Raw genomic sequence first — 20,078 nt, 5'->3', positions numbered from 1 at the left:
AGGCTTTCCCAGCTTTCTTTTGGCCCAAGTGAGAAGGCACCTACAAGAGCCAGCTTGAAATACTCCTTCCTCCTCACTGGTGGCCCAGCCCACAACAATCCCAGCTAAAGTGCCAGCTGCAAGGCTCACAAAGGGCATCTGCTAACAGAGATCAGCCACTGCTGGCAGACACAGAGAAAGGCAGCCTCGCCCACAGCCCACCAACAGCAATGGAGCTACACTGCACAAGAGAACCAGGCACAGGTGAGCAAAGATTCTTGAGCCTCTGTGCATCACAGGATGCCTTCTTCAAAAAGCCCTTACTCAAGGGGGCATAATGGATCTATCTAATACAAATGAAGAAACACAGAAACCCAGACAAAATGAGGAGGCAGAGGAATATGTTCCAAACCAAAAAACAGGATAAGACACAGAAAGAGAGCTAAATGAAATGGAGATTACCAATTCTCTTGATAAAGATTTCAAAGTAACAGTCATAAATACACTCACTGAACTATGGAAAAGTACTGACAATTTCAGGGAGGACTTCAACAAAGAGATAGAAGAGTTGAGAAAGAGCCACTCAGAGCTGAAGAATACAGCAGCTGAAATGAAATATACAATGGAGGGAATGAATAATAGATTGCTGCAGGTAGAGGAGACAATGAATGAAATGGAAATTAGAGGACAGGAAAACAACAAAGCTGAGACATAGACAGAAAAAAGAATCTCTAGAAATGAAAGGATGCTAAGAGAGCTGTGTGACAACTCCAAACAAAATAATATTTGCATTATAGGTCTACCAGAAGGAAAATAGAAAGACAAAGGAAGAGAAAATCTTTGAAGAAATAATTGCTGAAAACTTCCCCAGTTTGGGGAAGGAAATAGACACCCAGGTCCTGGAAGTACAGAGAGCCCCTAACAAAAGGAAGCCAAGGAAGACAACATCAAGACATATAATAATTAAAATGACAAAGCTTAAGGATAAAGAGAAGGTATTGAAAGCAGCTAGAGAGAGGCAAAAAATTGCTTATAAAGGAAACCCCAGCAGGCTGTTAGTGGACTTCTAACCAGAAACTTTACAGGCCAAAAAGGGAGTGGCATGAAATATTTAAAGCATCAAAACAGAAGGATCTTCAATCAGAATCCTTTACCCAGCAAGGATATCATTCAGAATTTAAAGAGAGTTTAAAACTTTCCCAGGTAAATGAGTTAAGAGACTTTACCACTACTAAACCAGCATTACAGGATATGTTAAACAGACTTCTGTAGATGAAAATGTTCTTAAGCCTAAATATTTTTCATCAGTGATCATAAAACCACAGTAAAGGTATAGATCAATTACTTACCAAGCAAGTATGAAGTCTAAAAAAAGTAGTAAAATCAACTATATACAAAATCAGTCAAAGGATACACAAATAACTCAAAATGTGATATCTAATAAATAAAATGTGGAGGAGGAAGAAGTTGAAAAAAGTACTTTTAGACTGTGTTTGAAATAGAGTGACCATCAACTTAATATAGACAGTTATATAGTTAGGAAACTAAGAACTTTATGGTAACCACAAGCCTAAAGCCTAAAATAGATACACAAAAAAAATTTTTTTAAGAAATTCAACCACAACACTAATAAAACCACCAAATAACAAGAAAAGACTATAAGGAAGAAAGGAACAGAGAGGAACTACAAAAATGACAAGAAAATTAATAAAATAAAAATAAGTACATACCATCAATAATTATCTTAAATGTAAATGGACTGAATGCACCAAATATGGAGGGTGGCAAAATGGATAAAGAAACAAGACCTATCTATATGCTAACTACAAGAGACTCGTTTCAGACCTAAAGACATACATAGACTGAAAGTGAAGGGGTGGAAAAAGGTATTTCGTGCAAATAATAGGGAGAAAAATGCAGGAGTATCAGTACATGTATCAGACAAAATAGATTTTGAAACAAAGAAGTACATTACATAATGGTAAAGGGATCAGTCCAACAAGAGAATATAACTATTATAAATATTGATGCACCCAACATAGAAGCACCTAATATGTAAAACAAATACTAACAGAACTAAAGGGATAAACAGACTGCAACTCAATTATATTGGGAACTTTAACACACATACCACTTACATCAATGGACAGATCAACCAGACAGGAAATAAATAAGGAAACAGAGGCACTGAACAACACACTAGGTCAGATGGACTTAACAGATATATACACAGAACATTCCACCCAAAGGCAGCAGGATACACATTTTTCTCAAGTGCACATGAAACGTTCTCCAGATCAGATCACATATCAGGTCACAAAAGGAGCCTCAATAAATTCAAAAATATTGAAATAGTATCAAGCATCTTTTCAGGTCACAATGGTATTAAACTAGAAATAAATGTAATGAAGTAAAGAAAAAAACCCACAAACACATGGAGGCTAAACAACATACTTCTAAATAATCAATGGATCAATGAACAAATTAGAGAAGAAATCAAGCAACACATGGAGATAAAAGAAAGCAAAACTCCAACAGTCCAAAGTTTGTGGGATGCCACAAAAGCAGTTCTAAGAGGGAAGTACATTGCTATACAAGAAATAAAAATGATCCCAAATAAACAGTTTAAACTGACAACTAAAGAAACTGGAAAAATGAAACCGAAGTTAGTTAGTAGAAGAAAGGATATAATAAAGATCAAAGCAGAAATAAATACAACATAGAAGAATAAAACAATAGACAAATATAAATGAAACCAGTAACTGATTCTTTGAGAAGATAAATAATAGATAACCCCCTAGCCAGACTTATCAAGAAAAAAAAAGAGAGTACACAAATAAAATCAGAAACAAAAAAAGAGTAGTTACAGCTGACACCACAAAAACACAAAGAATTATTAGAGAATTCTATGAAAAATTATATGCCACTAAGTCAGATAACCTAGAAGAAACAGAAAAAATCCTGGAAAAGTACAACATTCCAAGACTGACCTAGGAAGAAGCAGAAAATCTGAACAGACCAACTACCAATAATTAAATTGAACTAGTAATCAAAAACCTCACAAAAAACAAAAGTCCAGGACTAGGCTGAATTCTATCACACATTAAAAGAAGTCCTAATACCCATCCTTCTTAAAATATTCCAATAAGTAGAAGAGGAAGGAATACTTCCAAACTCATTTTATGAGGCCAGAATTACTCTAAGACCAAAGCCAGACAAATACACTATAAAAAAAAGATTTATAGACCTATATTCCTGATGAACATAGATGTCAAAATCCTCAACAAATTATTAGCAAATCGAATCCAAAAATACATGAAAAGGATCATCCATCACAACCAAGTGGGATTTATTCTAGGGATGCAAGGATGGTATACTATTTGTAAATAAATCAGTATCATACACCATATTAACAAAAGCATAAAAACCACATGGTCATCTCTAAAGAAGCTGAAAAAGCATCTGATGAAATTCAATATCCATTCATGACAAAAACTCTCAACAAAATGGGTATAAAGTGTATGCACCTGAACATAATAAAGGCCAAATACAACAAACACATAGCTAACATCATATTCAATGGTGAAAAGCTGAAAACTTTTCCTCTGTGATCAAGAACAAGATAAGGATGTACACTCTCACCACTTTTACTCAACACAGTCCTAGCCATGACAATCAGACAAGATAAAGAGATAAAAGGCATCTAAATTGGTAAGGAGGAAGCCAAACTGTCACTATTTGTGGATGACATGACACTACATATAGAAAACCCTAAAGACTCCACCAAAAGTTATTAGAATTAATAACTAGATTCAGCAAAGTTGAAGGATACAAAATTAATAACACAGAAATCTGTTGTGTTTCTACATATACTAACAACAAACTAGAAGAAAGATAAATCAGGAAAACAGTTCGATTTAAAATTGCATCAAAAAGAATAAAATACCTAGGAACAAACCTAGCCAAGGAGGTAAGAGACCTGTACCCTGAAAACTCTAAGACACTCTTGAGAGAAATTAAAGAATACACCAATAAGTGGAAATCTATCCCATGCTCATGGAAAGGAAGAGTTAATATTGGCAAAATGGCCATCCTGCCCAAAGCAATTTAGATTCAGTGCAATTCCTACCAAAATACCAGTGACATTTTTCAATGAACTATAGAAAAGAATCCTAAAACTCATACAGAATCACAAAAGACCCCAAATAGTCAAAGCTTTCCTGAAAAAAAAGAACAAAGCTCAGTGATTTTTCCCCTGACTTTGAGCTATATTACAAAGCTACAATAATCAAAATAGTATGGTATTGGCATGAGAACAGACCCATAGTTCAATGGAACAGAACAGAATCTAGATATAATCCCATGTGTATATGGTCAATTAATATATGGTAAAGGAGCCATGAGTATACAATGGGGAAAAGACAGCCTTTTCAACAACTGGTGTTGGAAAAACTGGACTGCTACATGCAAGACAATGAAACTGGATGATTGTCTAACTTCATAGACAAAATTAAACTCAAAATAGATTAAGACCTAAATGCAAGACATGAAACCATGAAACTCTTCTTAGAAGAAAACATAAGGAAAAATCCCTTGAACATAAGCATGAGCAATATTTTTCTGGACATACCCAGGAAAAGGAAACAAAAACTGAACAATGGAACTACCTCAAACTCAAAGGCTTCTGTACATCAAAGGACACCATCAACAAAACAAAAAGGCAGCCTACAGTGCAGGAGAATATATTCGTAAATGATTTATCCAATAAGAGGTTAGCATCCAAAATATATGAAGAACCATATGCCTCAATACCAAAAAACAAACCTAATTAAAAAATGGGCAGAGGACCTGAACAGACATTTCTTCCAAGAAGAAATACAGATGGCCAAGAGGCAAATGAAAAGATGCTCCCACATCACTATCATCAGGGAAATGCAAATCAAAAATACAATGAGATATCACTTCACACCAGTTAGAATGGCCTCTAGCCAAATGACCAAAAATAATAAGTGTTGGCAAGGATGTGGAGAAAAGGGAACCCTATTATACTGTTGGTGGGAATGTAAATCAGTGCAGCCACTATGAAAAACAGTATGGAGGTTCCTCAAAAAACTAAATATAGAAATACCACATAACCTAGTAACTCCACTTTCAGGAATTTACCAAAGAAAACAAAACCCCTGATTCAAAAAGATATGCACCCCTATGTTTATTGTCACATTATTTACAATAGCCAAGATATGGAAGCAACCAAAGTGTCCATAGATGAATGGATAAAAAGAGGGTGGTCCATATACACAAGGGAATATTATTCAGCCATAAAATAGAAAGAAATCCTGCCATTTGCAGCAACATGGATGGACCTTGATAGTGGGTATTATGCTAAGTGAAATAAGCCAGGCAGAGAAAGACAAATACTGTATGATTTTCATTTATTTGTGGAATCTAAAACCAAAACAAAACAAAATGAACAAAACAGCAGTAGACTCTTAGACAATGAGAAGTGACTGGTGACATGCAGGATGGGTTAGGGTGGGTGGGTGGGGCAGGTGAAGGGGATAAAGGGGCACAAAAATGCTCAACCATAATGTAATTTGGTAACAAAGATGGTAGTACAGCATGGAGAATATAGCCAATGATTTTGTAACATCTTTCTATGTTCACAGATAGTAACTGCACTAGTGGAGGGAAGGAATTAATTATGTGGGTAACTGTTGAACCATTGTGTTTATACTTGAAACCTATATAAGATTGTATATCATATATATTTCAATAAAATAATAATAATAATTTCATTTCCAATGGCATCAGAAAGAATAAAATACTTAGGAATAAATTCAACAAAAGAAGTGCACTGATTACTATATAAAACATCATTTAAAGAAAAATAATATCCAAATAAATGGAAAAACATACCATGTTCATGAATTGAAAATTTTAATTATATTAGGATGATGATACACCCCAAATTGATCTAAGATTTAGCATAATCCCCTCAAAATCCTAGCTTCTTTTTGTGTAGAAATCTAAAATTCATATGGATACACAAAGGAATAGCCAAAATAACATCGAAGAACAGGTACAAAGTTGGAGGACTCACAATTCCAATTTCAAAACTTGCTTCAAAGCTACAGTAATCAAGATACTGTGGTATACTGATATAAGGGTAGAACTATGGATCCATGGAATAGAGATTCCAGATATATATCCTTAACATTTTGGGCAAACTTATTTTTGAGAAGATGCTTAGACATGGGGAAAGAATTTTTTTTTCAACCAGTGTTATTGGGACAAGCAGATATCCACATACAAAAGAATGAAACTGGGCTCTTCCTTCACTCCACATATTCAAAGTAAAAAAAAACTAAATGTAAAAACTAAAACTATGAAATTCTTAAAACTAAAACATAGAAGTAAATCTTCATGACCTTGAATTGAGTAATGGTTTCTTAGCTATGACACCAAAAATAAGTAAAAAAAAATAGGCAAACCAGACTTTTTAAAAATTATAAATTTTGGGGTTTCAAGGGACATTATAAAAAAAGTGAAAACAACTCACAGAATGGGAAAAATATCTGAAAATTTTATTTCTTATAAGGGATTTTTTAATCTATATATAAAGAACTCTCACAACAATAAAAAGACAAATAATCCCATTAAAAAAAGGCAAAGAACATTTCTCCAAAAAAAGATATACAAGTGGCCAATAGGCACATGAAAAGATGCTCAACATCTTTAGTCATCAGGAAATACACATCAAAACCACAATGAGATACCACTTCACACCCATTAGGATGGCTGTAATCAAAAGTACAGATAATAACAAGTGTTACCGAGGATGTGGAGAAATTGGAGCCCTGGTACATTGCTGGTGGGACTGTAAAATGATGAAAGCTGCTTTGGAAAGCTGTTTGGCAAATTTCCAAATGTTAAACATACTGTTATTGTTTGACTCAGTAAATCCACTCCTAGAGATAAAAACATATATTCACATAAAAACTTGTATACAAATAGTAGCATTGTTCATAATAGCCAAAAAGTGGAAATGACTCAAATGTCCATCAACTAATGAATGAATAAGCAAAAAGCAGTATATCCATATAATGGAATATTATTTGGTCAAAAAAAGACTGAAGTACTGATCCATGCTACAGCATGAATGACTCTTGAAGCACTATGCTAAGTGAAAGGACTCTGCCACTAAAGGCCTCCATGATTTTATTTATATGAATATCCAGAATAGGCAAACTGATCAGATACAGAAAATAAATCAGTGGTTTCAGGGATGGGAGGAGGGGGAATGGAGAATGACTGCTAATGGGCATGGAGTTTCTTGGGAAAGTGATAAAATTGTTCTGAAATTAGATAGTGGTGATGGCTGCACAAATCTGTTAATGCACTAAAAACCAGTGAACTACATACTATAAAAAGATGAACTTTATAACATGTGAATTATAATCCATTAAGCTGTTATTTGTAAAATACTTCAAAGGTCAAGTTTATTTCTATATGACATCAAGAGACCATGAATATTTTTAAAAGATATGTGTAAAATAATTTTGCAGTTCCTGTGAACAAACCTAATAAGATGTTCAAGAACTCCTAAGGAAAAAATCATAAAATGTTTACATTTCTTATATTAGAGAAAATCTAACCATGTTGAGAGATAATCATGGATTTTAGGACTGAATATGTAAAAGATTTCAATTTCCTTTTAATTGTTTATTGACGCAAAACATTCTCAATACAATCTCCATTAAATTTCTAAAAAAATTTTTAGAACTTGACATGCTGATTCAAAAAATATATATGAAAAGGCAAAGGGCCAAGGGATGCCCTAGCACTCCTGAAAATTGCACAAAGTGGGAGGATTTACTCCTCCACTTACCAAATAGAAAGACTTAATTTAAATCTATAATAATTATGGCAATGTGGTCTGTGCAAAGATACGGAGACCAAAGGAATAATACAGAGCACAGAAACAGACCCATGCATATACTGACTTTTGATATTTGAAATGGAGAATATATTACTACTCACCAGTATTCCCAGATTTATTTTCCTTTCAGCACAGAAAAGATTAACCCTTTTCCACCTCCTTGAAGTTAGGCATACCACATGGCTTTTGCTTCTAAAATGTGAGTGACAATAATTCATGTCACTTTCAGGTGGAGACATTTAAAGCTAGTTCATTATTACCCATGCTTTCTCTCCCCATACTACACTAAGTGGGACTGTCTGATGCTCCAGACTGTATGCTACATAATAATGGACATTCTCTTGAATTTCGACCTCTGAGTTATTGAGAACAGTTGGCCTGGAGAGTTGCCTTTATCCATAGGGAACGTTTCATGAATGAGAGGTAAACATTTATTACATTAAGTCAGTGAGATTTGGGGATTGTTACTGCAACATAACCTAGCCTATATTTACAGATACAAGGCTCAATCTCACAGGTAATTGAAGAAACAAAGAATAATGAGATAATAATACATACCCATCAGATGGGCAAAAATTAAGTGTCTTGATATACTAAGTTCTGGCAAAGATGTAGAGCAATGAAATCAAGAATGTAAATTGATAGAACCATACTGAAAAAAATGTGGCATTATCTAATAAATTGATTCTCTGCAAGCCCTGTGCCCTAGTAATTTAACTAGTAGTTTTGTACTCTAGAGAAACCCGTTCACCTGTGCACCAAGATACTCACAGAACAACAATCATAGGTGGTTTATTTATGGTAGTGAAAGGAAGAAAGGAATGAAAGAAGGGAAGGAGGGAGGAAGGGAAGGAGAAAGGAATGGAAATGATCCAACTATCTGAAGTCAGAATCAGTAAATAATAGAGCTATTATATTCATACAATGAAATACAGCCAGCAAGGAAAATTAACAACCATTGTCAGCAAGAGCCTTCAATCAACAAAAAAATTACTGAGCCCCTCTTATATGCTAGTCCCAATTTCAGGTACTAGGGATACTAGAGTGAGCAAAACAGAAAAATGTCTGCCCTGGTGATGTTTACATTCTAGTAGAAATTATTCCAGAAAAAAAACAATAAATGAGAAGTCATATAATATTCTAAAAGGTGGTAAGTACTATAGAGAAAAGCAAAGGGGAAAAGCGTGTATTGTAAGGTAAGAAGATGTGCAATGTTAAATAAAATAATTGGAGTAGGCATCATTGAAGAGGAAACATTTGAACAAAGACTTAAGGAAGTGAGAATAACAGAGTAAGAATGTGGATATCTGGGCAAAGTACATTCCAGGCAGAGGACGCTCAAGGGCAAAGATGGTCTCTGATACAGTCATATTCGAGTAATAGCAAGGAGACAGATGTGGCTGGTACTGAGTGATAAGAACAGTAGGAAATTAGTATGGGATGGGTGAGAAAGATCAGGCAGAGCCTTGTAAGCAATCTTAACTGTGGTTTTTAACTCTGTATGAACTGGAAAGCCACTAGAATTTTTGGAACAGAAAAGTGACATTATTTGACATATGTGGTAAAAAGAGAGCTCTGATTGCAATTTTGAGAATAGATTATAGATGGCAAAGGATAAAAGCAGGGAAACTGGTTTGGAGGCTCTTGCAATAATTCATGTGGGATATGATGGTAGCTCAGACCAGGGTAGCAACCACAGAGGTGATGAGAGTAATTATATACTGGATTTACTTTCAAGGTAGAACAAAAGAGTCTTTCCTGACACATAACATCTGAGGTGTGAGGGGATGGGAGAAATTAGGATGAATCCAAGATTTCAGGCCTGAGCAACTTGAAAGACAGAGATGGGGAAGACTGCAGGTAGAGTGGGCTTGGGCAAGATGAAGATTCCATTTGGAGTCTATGGACCGAGATGTCTACTGGACATCCAATGGGAATGGTAAACAGGCAGCTGGATATAGAGATCTGAAGTTTATAGAGAGAAGTCCAGGCTTGAGCTACCATTTTGGAGTCATGAGGACACAGAGGTTGCAGAAAAAAAAATAAGAGTACATGAAATCATCAAAGAATGTAGATAGAAAATATCACCCAAGGACTAAACCTTAAGGCATTCTAAGCTTAAAACCTTCGAGAAAAGAAGAGACACCATCAAAGGAGACAGAAGGAGCAACCAGTGAAAGAGGAAAACCAAGGGTGCACGATGCCCTGGAAGTCAATGAGGAAATATTACAGGGAGCAGAGTTGCAAACAGTGGCAATGCTACCAACAGGGGAAGTAAGATCAACACTGATCTCAATAGTTATTGGATTTAGGAAAGGTGACGTCAGTGGTGCCTGACGGGAGTAGTTTGAGTATTGAAAAAAAACAAAAGATTCACAGCAATGGGTTTAAGACAATGTGAAGAGATAAATTAGAGACAGGGAATAAAGTGTTTACTTCAAAGGGGAACAAAGAAACACAAATGATGTTAAGCAAATGAATTTATGAAAGAATGCCTCCTATATTCATCTAAAATTTTATGATCAGGAAAAAGCAAACAAGAGGTTTCTGGGTACTGACAGATGCTCTTACTTGTGTGGTGAATAACAAGGTATTTACTTTACTTATCTGTTGTAATTATTTGCTACATTATTTATCAACCACTGCATTTGTTTTATGTACATATGTTATAAAGTGCTAAAAAAAATTAAAGATTAATAAGATCATGTGTGTGAAAAGACAACATATAATATTGCGATTGAGTCACAAAAGTTTTCAGGTATTTGAGAAGGAATATTCCAAATTGTAAGCAAACCAAATTTGAATTGAAACTCCAAAAGGTTATAGGTACTGGTTCTGACTAGTAGGTGAACATTTGTGCCTTTCTGATTTAATTAAAAGTGGAATTTGTAAATCACTTAAAATCTTAAGAATTAGAACAGACTGTAAGCCCTTGTTCATTTTTAACTCCACAGGACATGTTTTTTTAGTTTGTGCATTTAGTTCTCAGTATGAGAAATGTGGTACAGCATCTGCCAAGACAATTCCTTTTTTTTCCTAGGTATTTTTAAGTTTTATTTCCAAAATCCCTAGAGATATTGCACTTCACAAATACAAACAATTTGGTTATATAATAGTGATCTAAGTGTGAAGACATGACTGTTTCTTCTCGGTAAGTTCATTACAAAAGAGGAATTGAACTTCTGCCAAACATGATGGCTCTCCCAAGCCATGAATGAACTGGCTGTAGACCTTGAGCAGTCAGACCCATTCACTGTTTTCAGCTGTTTGCCGACAAGCAACTAGGAGCCAGGGTGTCTGAGTTCTACTACTTTCTGTTCATTCAACAACTAATTTACATTTTGAGCATCTGTTTCAAAGAGATGATCACCTACTTCACCAAAGACTATGAGGGAAGACAAATGCCTGAATCACTGATGACATTTCCAGCCCAAAGGTAAAAAGGCAGTGAAAATAAGTTTAAATGTGTTCATGAAACCATACTTCATATCCATTCCATGTTCCCAAACTGCACACAAAGCAGATGCTGGGTGGCAACACATTATTTTATTTTAGATCAAAGTCACCAAAAAAGAGCCAGAGACATTTCTAAACCTGTTCTAACTACTAAATATTAAATCTCAAATAATCTTAAATTACAAGGAACAACAAAAGCTATTGTAACATTCTCTTGCCTAAACAAACCAACAGTTGTTTGCTGTTTGTTTTTTATTGAAAGGAAATAAAAGTTTCAATGACACTTTATAGTATACATCTCTTATACAACTTTGTGTGTGTATGTCAATTCTTAATTCTTGATTTATCTATTTAGTTAGCCTCTGCTATTTTCTGGGATTCATTCCAAAACAACTAAAAAATATATTACTAAAATTGGCATCTCTGCTCTTGAGCTTAATTTCAGTAAGGATCTGAAGTAGTCTGAAACCATTTTTTTAATATTCTGCACACAACTTTATGCTAAAATATAACACTGTTCAAGAGCAGCAATTGATAGAAAAGGTGCGATTTCTGTTCTCCGAAACAATTTCTGTTTCTTCCAAATGTACAGTACTGAAAGCTATGTTTTTGTTGCAAGTTGCAAATATTGCCTTAAAGTTGAACATGATTCTTTAGAGTGAGACATGATCTAAATATTTACATGTAAACTACATATATCTGAACTAATTTATAAGTGTCTTTCTCTTTAATGTTTGGTTGGCAAACCCTAAAAGCATAAGTCATAAATGCACATAAATGAAATTACAAAAATCAAGTAGATCTTTTTAATTTCATGAAGTTATGAATCTGGCATAACTATTTTAAAGAGTTAAAGAACTATAAATTTTTGCTTTGGGAAACATCTTGGATATTATTAAAAGGCCCTCAGAATCTTACTCTAACCCTCTAACTTGACAGATGAGGAAAATGAGGCCAAAGGGGTTAAGCTAACCACAGTTGTCATGGATAATCAATAGCAAATCGTAGCAAAATTCAGGTATTCTGACCCCAACTCCAGAGCTCTGAAAGAATATATTTTTCAATATACTTTAAGACTCATGGAAATAAATATTAACAGAGAATACTGCAGGCAATCCCCCAGCATAATGAATTCACTCAGGCGTACAAGAGTCTCATCTTCTTTGCAAACCCAAGTGGCCCCCACAATCACCAATTTTTAGATAGCCTCATCACATACCTACGGGTTCCAAAGTGATTCCTCAGTTGAGTCTTTTTCTCACCTCTACAAATCCCTTTAAATAAGTGCTTGGGTTGGGATTCGGTTTTGCTGGTCTGCTTTATTTTTTAAATTTGCTTGGGGGGAGCAGGAGAGTGTGGACAAGTTTTCTCTTGTCCAAACCAACAACAAATCCTTCCTCCGGGCCCCAAGGCTTACTGGTTGATGTCGCAGTCCCTTCAGTTTCCAAAGTAGTAAGAAGACCTGGAAAAGAAGTTGACCAAGTGGCATATCCTTCAGGTAGTGCCAGGCAGGTGTGCGCCCAGGCTCAGCGGGCCGCACCCACCCGTGCGCCCCATACTCCTCGCCCGGGGGGGGCTTCCGGATCCCCGACCCCTGAGGGACCGAGAGCCCCCCGCCGCCCTGCCTGCCCCCCATCGGGAACTGGCCGCTCCGGAAGCGCCGCCGGACTCCCTGTCCCCAACTGGCCCGCAGGCTCCGCGCCGGCCACGCGAGCCCCAAAGCCCGGCTCCTCAAGTGTCCAAAAGCGGGAAGAGGTGACAGAAGGGCTGGAGGAGAGAGAAGCGGGTCCCACCTCGATGCCGAGGTCCAGCCCAGGCGGAAGGCAGAGGTGGCGGCGGCGCCGGGGCTCGAGCACCTGCGTCGCTGGCGGTGAGCCGGCCGCGGTGTCTGGGCTGGGGCGGCTGCAAACTCCTCGCGAAGGTGCGGAGCGGCTCTCGGGCGAGAGGCGGCGGCGGAGTGCGCGGAGGAGGGGCCGCGGGCGAGCGCGTGGGGAGGGGAGAAGGGGGGCAAGAGCAGCGGCCGCCGCGCACAAGCCGCTGCGCTCGGCCCCGGGCCCCGGGAAGGGGCGGCGAGGAGCTCGGGGAGCAGGACCCCTGCCCGCCGCGCGGCCGGGAGCCGAGGCGAACCTCGCAGGCAGGCGGCGTCACTACTTCATCCCGCAGTCAGCGGCGGCGCGCCCACCCCGCGCGTGGTTCTCAGGCTCTGGGCTGGGCTCCGGGGTTCCCTCTGCTCCTCCCACTTCCAGACTTCGGGCCTCTGCAGCCTCAGGTGTGCAAAATACTGCAGTAAGATTGCAATGATAGGGAGGCGTGAGAACGGAAAGCAAAGTGGAAAAGACCAGAAGCAGTAAGGTAGTGAGCTTCCTGTCACCACGGATGCTTCAATCCAGCATCGAGTCATGTTTGTCAGGGAGGCTGACGAGGGCACTCATGCATCTAGTGGGGGGTTGGATTCTATGTCCACTTCTTTTTCAATCTTGATATTCAGTGGTGTTTGATGTAGCAAGTAGAAAACAAAACAACCCATCTTTGAGCAGTCTTTTTCCAACCCCAAAGTAATAGACATTTTCTTGCTCTCCCCTCAAAACATTCTCTCAATCATTTGTTATTAACACATTTTTATGGAGGACCCACTGTGTGCTAGACAATATGCTAGGTACAGTTATGTTCTTTGAACTTGGAATTATGACAGACAAGCAAGTATTTATATGTAATTACCAGCTGTGATGGGTCACATGAAGGAAACCAACAGAGTGAGGAAAAAAGAGTAGAGAGGTGTACTACTCTGGATTGCAGGAAGAGTTCATCTCAAAGGTCTCTAGTAATGAGTTTAACTAATACCCTGATAGGAAAAGGCATCAGAGGCACAGAGAAAAAGTAACCCAGAAATAGGTAGGACCAGAAGCAAAGTCTCCTAGCTCCCTGGCCCAACCACTGTGCCAACTTGTGGAGCTTTGTAAATGAAACTTTTCCCCCATAGAAATATCCTCCCAGGACCAGTGTCATTTTTCTGAAGGACATTTAGATCTCCAAACCACTTGTTGAGGCCACTTTATTCAGAAATTTCCTGTCTGTGCATTGAATGGACTTTCTGGGGCATCTGTGTTAGGCAAAAATAACCCAGAGCACTAATCTTTGGGTTTTATCAAATCTCAAAAAGCAGACAAATGTCTCCATTGGATGAAGACAAGAACTGGAGTAGAGATAACAACTTCCACAAATTATTACAAAATAAAACAGCACAACAGAATCCTTAGATCACCTGCATGAACTAGCATGATAGTTTCCTAGGGCTGCCTTAACAAATGACCACAGAATTAGTGCTTAAAACAACAGAAGTTTATTCTCTCACTGTTCTGGAGTCCAGGAAGTCCAAAATCAAGGTGTCATCAGGTCCACAGTCCCTCCCACGGCTCTAGGAGAGAATCCTTCCTGGCCTCACCCCACTTCTGGTGGCTCCAGAAATTCTTTGGCTTGTGGCTGCATCACTCCGATCTCTGGCTCCATCTTCACATGACTGTGTCCTCTGTGTCTGTGTCTTCTATTCTGTCTTCTGTAAGGACAATTGTCACTGGATTTAGGGACCACCCAGGTAATCCAGGATGATCTCAGCTCAAGATCCTTACTTAATTACATCTGCAAAGACCCTTTTACCAAATAAGGTCACATTCACAGGTTCAGGGGTTTAGGATGTGGGCACATTTTGTGGGCAAAATTCTAGCCACTAAAGTAGTAAGCTAATAGAGACCCAAATCTTTGTCTGCTCTGATATCAGGGTATCATTCCAGCACCATTATTCAAAATGATATTGATACTAAGTATAATTAATTCTTTCATTGTGAATCATAAAATTAAGTATCATTAAACCTGGGCATTATGCAGAATAACTGCCAGAAAGAAAAGAAGTTCAGAGGCCCAAGCCTTCAGTTCATGTCTGAGTCACAAACAATACTTGAAAGTCAAGCATGTCTCCTCAGAAGCTACCATTGTTAAACTAATAAAGAAATACATCCCCCATCCATATGTTCAAATCACTGATAATGTGATCCAATACTGAATGTCTGCTGGGCACCAGACTCTGAATCAGGATCTTCTATAGAGCTTACATTCTAGGGAAGGGGACACTTGAATTTCATTCCCTCTGGAACAATGCCTGCTGTATATCTGAAGCCTGATAAAGAGTTGTTGAATGATAGATGAATAAAAATAAATCATTACCAATCACTGAGACAATTATCACCACATTGAAAAAACAGCTCTATAACAAGATAGGATTTACTAGAGCAAAACAGATTAACACCCTGACTTACTCAGTATTTTCTTGAGTGAGGGAAAATTCCCTAAAAGGAAACTTTTGATTTAAAAAAGAAAATAATGAGATCACTTATCTTCTCTTTTTTTAAAAAGTCAATAGTATGCCTATTTACAGATATAAATCCTGCTGGGAACAATCAATCATGACTAAAGTTATAGTTACTTAAAGTGAATAAAATATTTTGTCCAAGTCTTTTGGTTGGTAGTTTCAAAAACATAAACAGCATTCAACTATTAATTTTGTAAGTGTTGCGTTATTTCTTGAAACTCTTTACAAGCAATGATTTCAATGAATCCACTCTTTCCTGGTTTACCTCTTCCCTCTTTGACTTTTCTTACCATTATTCCACCCCTAAAATTTTAAACAATCAACCAATATGTTAATAACTACCAAACTGATTCTAATTCATTGACTTAATTGGGTCACAGGCCCATCCCCTAACCAGTCGTGATGGCCAATGAGTTGGGATATGATAACCACCCACACGTGAGTCACCTGCACATTTCTGAAAAACAGGGGATGGGAGAGAGTTGATCTTATCCTAACCAAATAACTTAGAATAGATGGACGTGGTACTCCAGAATAAAAGTAGGGTGCTCTTACTTAAGGGGAAGTGGGTGAAAAAGCACAGATAGCCATCCAAATGACACTCAAGAAGATCTGTTGTTAACTGAATATAATTTTAACTAAAAGCACTTCACCCTTTCTGTATTCTGTATGTTTTCTCAACATTTTTTAAAAATAAAATAATTGTAACTATTGACTATATGTCTAATTACCACATACATCTTAAAATGTACATTTATAAAGGACTTTGAAAAATGTTTTTATATAAATCGGAGGCCATACAGTCAAGCATGTAGGTTTGGAATCTGATTGCCTGAGTTTAATGCACACACATTATATAACCTTAAAAAATTTCCTTACCCTCTTCCTGTCTCCATGTCCTTTTTTGCAAAATGGAGATGATAATAATCACTTCTCTGAAATGTCATGATAAATAGGGAGATACTTTATATGCCTTTATAATATACTTGCCTTTATAATACTTTGCCTTTATAATAGTACTTGCTACCTAGTACTTGTTATCTAGTACTCTACCATGTTTGCTTATTACTAAGCTCATTTAGTCTTCACAGCATTCATAGAAACCATTTTGGGTAGTCTTTGATCAGTTGTTTTTCCCTTAATAATACCTATTATGTATCACGTGCAATTACTAAGATAAACAGCATGGGCCCTTTATACCTATAAGGAGTCAAGTGAGGATTCCTACAGTTCAACCAAGCCCATGTAGGGCGCTCCATACAGGCCAACAGAGTACAGAGTGAAAGGCGCGGAGGAAAAAAGGCACATCCTTAGGGGACTGCACACAGTGTAGCTAGAACCCAGGATATATTCAGAAAAGTGTACCTGGAAAAGTACACAGAAGCCTAATAGGAAAAACTTTGAAGGTCATGTAGAATTTGAAGGTCATTTGAACTTTAACGTCTATGCATGCTGAAATATTGAAAACTTCAAGTCTCAGAAATTATGTTTTCTGATTTGTAAGAAGGAAAGCACATCTGGGTGTGTACAAAATGGCAGAAAAAGAAAAAGGTGAACCTAGAGCCAGGGATAACAATTAAGAAGTGATACAATTGCAGTTGCAGTAGACCAGTGCTTCTTAAACTTCAGTGTGCAACTGAATTCAACTGGGATATTTAAAGCACTGATGGCTGGGGTAGGGCCCTGGAGTCTGCATTTCTCATAAGCTCCCAGGTGATACCAGTGCTGGTCCCCAGCAATGCAGTAGATTATTTCAGTATTACCAATGCCATTTCCAACAAGAAGACATTTACATTTAACATACATCAAACTTTAAGACCTCCTGGAGAAAAAGTTTGCAGCTTTTAAGTAGTAACTGCTAATTGAAGAACTTGTGTACAACAAGCCAATAAGAAAAATATTTTATCTTGATTCTTAAGATATCTCTGAAAATAAATCCCTTTCAAGCCTCAACATCCAAATGAAAATTACTAGGTTATGTGTGAGGAGATAGCCGTGGTTAGTGGAAGAAGTATAACATAGGATACTGTGGTGGTCTTTTTGATGTCACTTGGCTAGGCTACAGTCTCCAGTTATGCAATGAAACACTTACCCAGGGGCTGCTATGAAGATTTTTTTAGTGTAATTAAAGTCCATAATTAGTTAATTTTAAGTAAGCAAGATTATCCTAAGTAATCAGGATGGGTCGGTTCAGTTCACTGAAAGCCTTTAAAGCGGAGCTGAGGCTTTCCTGAAGAAATTCCACCTGTGGACAGAAACTTCAGCCCAAGATCAAGAGTTCCAGCTTGCCTTTCCTGACAGTCTGCTCTATGGATTTTGGAATTGCCCAGCCAGGCTGCAATCACATAGACCTTGAAATAAATACCTTACTACATCTTCTGGTTATGCTTCTCTGGCTGAGCCCTAACAGATTTTGGTAACTGGAAGTGGCGTGCTACTATAATAAAGACCTGAAAATGTGGAAATGGCTTTGGAATTGGGCAGTGGGCAGAAACTAGAAGAATTTTTACAAGCATGATGGAAAAAGCCTATCTTGTCTTAAACAGTAAGTTAGTAGAAATATGGATGTTAACAACTCTGCTATTGAGGACTAAGAAGGAAGTGAGTAGCATGACAAAGAAATATATATCACCTTAAAGAATACTAAACCATCATGAACAGACTATTGGTAGAAATATGGACATTAAATTGGCCTATGGTAAGGACTCAGAGTAAATGAGGATCATGATATTGGACATTTGAGGAAGCATATCCTCGTTACACAATGGCAGGAAGCTTGGCAGAATTATGTCCTGCAATTTTGTAGAAAGTAGAACTTGTACACAATAAAATTGGACATATAGCTGAGATTTTCAAGCAGAGCATTGAAGATGTATCTCGGCTTCTTGCTGCCTACAGGAAAATGCAAAAAGCAAAATATAAACTGAGGAAAAAATTCCTAAGCAAAAAAGAACCAGGATTTGATGATTTGGGAAATTCTCAGCTAATCCAGTTCCCAAGAGATGAAAAAATTAAGACAGTCACTCCAGGAAAGCATGCTATAGAGAAAAAGCCAAGAATGTGGCTGGACAACCTTTTGATAATACTTCAGAGAGATTGAAAAATCAGAGTACTCAGTCACACAAAAGGCTCTTTGTAGAGATTAAGTATGTGACTCAGATTTCCTCACAGCCCCCAAAAAGAGATGGGACCATCTAGGGAAAAATCTATGGACAAACCTCTTTTCTTCTGGAATGAATTCCTTTAACACACACAAAACACCTACAAGGTTATTGAGAATTTTATGCCAGTAAAAACACTCCCAGCTTGGAATTAAAGGGATAGTGTACAAAATGGAAGAAAACTGTTAGACCCTCCAAAAGTCTACACACAGAAAACAGGCTGATAAAGCTACACAGCTGCAAATACAGCTCACACTACAAAACAGACAAAAATCCTGGGGCCCATCATAGACCTAATGAATAAAAAACTTTGGAGATGTGGAAACAGAACTCTCTGCATTTTAATAGGCATGCCAAATGACTTTAGAGAAAATTAGTTTTTGCAGGAAAGCAAAAATGATAGTTTATTTCAAACATGGGATAGACAATCATGAAGATGAAGTGGATTTTTTCTATAAAGCTTCTGTAAACCCAACTAAAATCAGTGAGTGAAAGGCACAGGCAACCAGATTTAAAACAAATCAAAGGAATAACTTTCTAGTTCTCACAGCCATTAGAAGTGGAACGGGCTACCTGGTGAGACAATGAGCTCTTCATCACTAGATATTTTTAAATAAAGACTAAAGTACTGTCCATGAAGGAATATTGTAGGATGGCATTGGGTACGAAAGAGGTTAGACTAGGACGACAATGATTAGGGCCCCCACCACATCAAAGAATCTATGATTCAGAGTTGCAACTTCGAAGCATTTATATGAAGAAGTTGTCAGATATAAATGACAAGTTATATAGTAAAAGTGTTACCTGCTATCCACAGAAAAGATCTCCATTGTAATAAATAAATAGAATATATATGTGTGTATACATATATATTTTTTCAAGAGAGTTGAGGCAAATTAATAAATCTAAAAGCAGGAAAACTAATTGATGCAGATTCTTATTTAAACATACATCCATAGGCTTTGTTTTTAACTAGACCAGTTAAGCAATGAAAGGACCATGAAGTATTCTGACAGTTTTTGATGTATATGCACTGCCATGACTTTCAGATCAATTGTGTATGAATCCCTTAAGTCTAGAGCACCAATACCCTGCAGGGTCCATTAGTATGTACAGTTATGGGTATGTAGCTCTTGATTTCCTTGATGTTGACCAGCTTTATATTCCATATGCCATTAGT

General features: G+C 37.3%; 1 protein-coding gene across 3 annotated transcripts in view; it reads right to left on the bottom strand.

Moving 5' to 3' along the window:
- Positions 1-13,538, bottom strand: part of LEPR (leptin receptor) — a 103,059-nt gene extending 89,521 nt beyond the window's left edge. The window contains exons 1-2 of one of the 3 annotated variants that reach the window (XM_057500289.1): positions 13,168-13,538; positions 12,594-12,836 (exon numbers count right to left, since the gene is read on the bottom strand). The gene's annotated coding sequence lies outside the window, so the exon portion shown is untranslated. Of the gene's footprint in view, positions 1-8,019; positions 8,425-12,593; positions 12,837-13,167 lie in introns of those variants that run through there. The other 2 variants (XM_036911324.2, XM_057500287.1) reach the window with 2 other exon arrangements.
- Positions 13,539-20,078: the final 6,540 nt, after the last annotated feature.

This window comes from Manis pentadactyla, chromosome 4, assembly GCF_030020395.1.
Source record: "Manis pentadactyla isolate mManPen7 chromosome 4, mManPen7.hap1, whole genome shotgun sequence".
NCBI lineage: Eukaryota > Metazoa > Chordata > Mammalia > Pholidota > Manidae > Manis > Manis pentadactyla.
This window is presented reverse-complemented; position numbering and strand designations above follow the sequence as displayed.